Raw genomic sequence first — 3,863 nt, 5'->3', positions numbered from 1 at the left:
GGATAAGAACAGAGCGGGGGAAGGGGCTGGAGCCCCAGGAGCGGCTGAGGGAGCTGGGAAAGGGGCTCAGCCTGGAGCAAAGGAGGCTCAGGGGGGACCTTGTGGCTCTGCACAAGTCCCTGACAGGAGGGGGCAGCCGGGGGGGTCGGGCTCTGCTCCCAGGGAACAGGGACAGGAGGAGAGGGAACGGCCTCAAGTTGCACCAGCAGAGATTTAGATTGGATACCTTGGAAAATTTCTTCACTGAAAGGGTTGCCAGGCATTGGAAGGGAGCTGCCCAGGCAGGTGGTGGAGTCCCCACCCCTAAAGGTGGTCAAGAAACGATTGGATGTGGCACTCGGTGCTACAGTTTAGTTGACAAGGTGGTGATCAGTCAAAGGGTGGAGCCAATGATCTTGGAGGCCTTTTCCAACCGGAATGGTTCTGCAGTCCAGGAGGGGAAGAGCAAAGAGGTCTGAACCTGTCAGTGGAGGAGATCACCATGGACTGAGCACGGGAGGCTGCTCCCAGGGAAACTGCAGGGACACGTCCACTCCTGTCCCTCTGGCACAGAGGATGGGTCCAGCCCAGAGCCTGCCTGACCAGGGAGTGCAGGAAGGGCTCCTCCAGGCTGGCTGGACCGGCCCCTTCCTGGGGACAGACCCTGTAGGGCTTTGCTGGTGACTCCAGACACCTTTGTCCAGACAGGTGGGTGCTGTCCTGCCCCGAGCCAGCATGGCAAGCTTGGGCTGTTGAGCTGGTGTGCTCAGTTCCACTGACCTGACCTGGAGTTCCCCATGGATGCTGAGCCAGGGAAAAGGAGCCAAGCCCAGGCTGAGGCACCAGTGAAGCAGACAGAGCAGACAGCGGCTCATCACTGACACAGAGTGTGACAGCCAGGCTGGAGCTGCCAAGCAAAGAATTGGGTCAAGGGGGGGAAAAAGAGGAGAGCAAAGGCTGTAAGGGTGGGATGATCTCATGGGAACACACTCACACGAAGGCAGTGATCCTGTGGGACACCTCCAGAAGCTCTGGGATCCACCACCTGAAAGGAGCCCATGGCGTGGGGGTCTCCCACCTCCCTGCAGCCAGCCCAGCCTTAATTGACATGTGTTGAATGTGTGTTTGGGCAATTATGGATTTACATTATGTCAGCAGCTGCCTGGAGCCCAGACATCTGCTCGCTCATCATGCCCGAGCCAGGCAGCGTGGAGACATCTGACCCTGGAGCACACGGAGCTGCCAGGCAGCAAAGGGCCTCCCCTCCGCAGGCTCTGTGCTCCCCTGGCATCATCGCCTGCAGGGCACAGGCAGTGACCTCCTGCCCACGCTGCCAGCCCTTGAGCCGGGGTTAATAGAGCAGCCTGAGCTTATTCCACAAAGCTACACCCTGGAAGTGGAGATCAGCATCCCTGCAGCTCCAGAGGCAGCGTGCCACATGTCAACAATGAATCATGAGAAAGTTGGGGGGAGGAAAAGAAGCCACCAAACTGACAGGGAGTCGTCCCCCGAGCCAGGCAGCGATGGCAGCTCACCATGACACAGCTGCCAGAGAGCTGCTGAGAGCAGCCGGGGCAGAGCCCATCCCGAGAGACCAAACCCTCCTTCCAGCTTGCTCTGGCCCCAACCCTTCTGGCACCAGGAAAAACCAGGGAAGAGGAGCACGGCTTCTGCTGCATCCCAGGGGGCTGGGCTGAGGCACCTCCTCCTCCTCTGAGCCTGCCAGGATGCGAAGGCAGCGTCCTCCCTCGCACGGCGGGACACGGTCCTTTTGCCAGACCTGGGAAGTTTGGGGCTGCTTTAAACAAGGTTTCACTCCTATCCTTTTGAGTGACACCTCCCAGCTGAGAAAATAAGTCCAGGAATGAGTTGCTGTGTCCCCTCAGAAGCCAAGAAACACCTTCCACAGCCTCATTAAGGCTCAAATGAAGATGTCCCAGCTGGTGGGCGGGAGAGCTGTGGGTCAGGCCCTGCAAGCACCCAGTGCCTCTCCAGATGGAAGCACAGCCCAGACACCATGGAGCAGGGAGAGGGAAGAGCCAGCACACTCTGCAGCCCCCAGTCCCCCCTGGTTTCTGTCCCTGCTCCCACCGGAGCAGGAGGGGACCAGCAGCAGTGCCACAGCCACCGTGTGCCACCACTGAGCCTTGGAGTCACAGCACCGTCCTCGGGGCACACCACGTCCTGCCCACTCAGTGCTCTGGGGGCTTTCCTGCTTTCCTTGGCACCCACGGGCCCCCCCCATCTCACCTGCAAAAGCCAGGCCCTATTGATGCCCTCAGCCACGCCAGGGCACCTGCCCAGCAGCTCCACAGTCCCACAGCCCCTGGAGGTGCCACAGGCATGATGCTGTTCCAGAGCTCTCCAGTTCCAGCCCAATTCCCTCACTCTCTCCCTGGGACTCAGCAGCACAAGCAGAAGTTCCTCTCTGTCACCAGTGGTGAAAAACCATCCTCTGCTCCCATGCAGAGCCTTGGCTCCGTGAGAGCCATCCCTGCTGCTCACCAGTACCCTCCCTGACTGGGGACCTTCATGTCAGCACAGCCACACCTGCCTGCAGGCTCACAGGGACCCCAAAACTCCGCCCAGAGCACAGGATCCCATAGTCCCAGAGTGTGGCACTTGGGAGCAGCAGGTGCATCAGGGACAGGTCCTTGTGGCAGGATCCAGCAGCAAACCAGGCATTCCCTGTGCCTGCACAGCCACCAGCAACCCCACCCCACTGCCTGATCCCTGCCCACTGCTCCAGGGAAGAGCCCAGGGCTCTGGAAGTCCCTTGGGGCTTCCTGCACAGCCAAAGGCTGCCCAGCTTGTCCCCTCCATCACTCCAGGCAGCCCCGTAAAGCCAGGAATGTGCCTCTTCCAGGGAAACACCAACCTTTCAAAAGGCACGGCTTGCACGGTCAGCAGAGTAGGGACCGCACCAGCAGAGGAGAGAGGGGAAATTCCCGATCCGACAGCACAGCCGGGGCTTTCAGCTCTTCCAGCAAAGTCCAGCAAGGAGCACAGGCTGGACAGGAGGAGGCTGGGGAGAAAGCAGGTGCTCAGCACACAGCATCCTCCAGTGCCGTGGCACGTGGTGAATCAGCCCTGGGGAGGCACTGAAGGGCTAAAGCCACCCCCAAAACATCCTCCCCGTCCTCCAGGCACAGAGAAGGCTCCTTCCCACCTGCAGGGTGTCACCTGAGCCAAACACCCTCCCAGTGCCTTACAAGCACCCGGCCTTGGGAAGGGCATAAAGAAACAGGAGCCAAGGCCACAAGGTACCCAGGCAGGGTTGGGGTCACCCTGAGGGCCACCCAGCCCTCCTGTACCAGCCTGAGTGTCCCTGTCCCAACACAGCCAGCACCTAAGGAGGGCCCAAGGCATCCAGGCTCCCTGGGCACAACTGTCCCAGAGGGGAAAGCTGCTCCTGCAGCACTCCACAGCCAGCCCACCCACACGCCCAGCCCGAGGGCTGCAGGGTGTCTCACGGTGCAGGAGCCTTGGGGCTCTCCACTTTTGGCCCTGCTTCCCAGAGCCAGGCAGGGAAGTAGTGCTGAGGTGGGAATCCCAAGCAGAAGGGTCAACAGAGCTCCAAGACATCTTCCTTCCCCAGGGAAGGGTTTCAGTGATCTTGGACAGAGAAACCCCAAATCAGGGTTTGGTGGTGCCCAGAGACACCCTGGGGTGCTCTCCTGCCCCAGGACAGGGTGGTGTGGGCAGCATCGTGGAGGGGAGGATGTGGGAATGCCAGAGCAGGCAGGCAGGGCTTGGGCAGGGATGCGCTGGGAATGGTACCCGGGAAGCTCCACCTCTGCTGGTTGCTTAGCGACCAGCATCCCGCAGGAGCCGCCGCCAGCAGCAGCCCTGCTGCGGACACGGGGCAGCCCCGGACCCGCCCC

The sequence above is a fragment of the Corvus brachyrhynchos genome, unplaced genomic scaffold, assembly GCF_000691975.1.
Source record: "Corvus brachyrhynchos isolate BGI_N302 unplaced genomic scaffold, ASM69197v1 scaffold661, whole genome shotgun sequence".
NCBI classification, from domain to species: domain Eukaryota; kingdom Metazoa; phylum Chordata; class Aves; order Passeriformes; family Corvidae; genus Corvus; species Corvus brachyrhynchos.
This window is presented reverse-complemented; position numbering follows the sequence as displayed.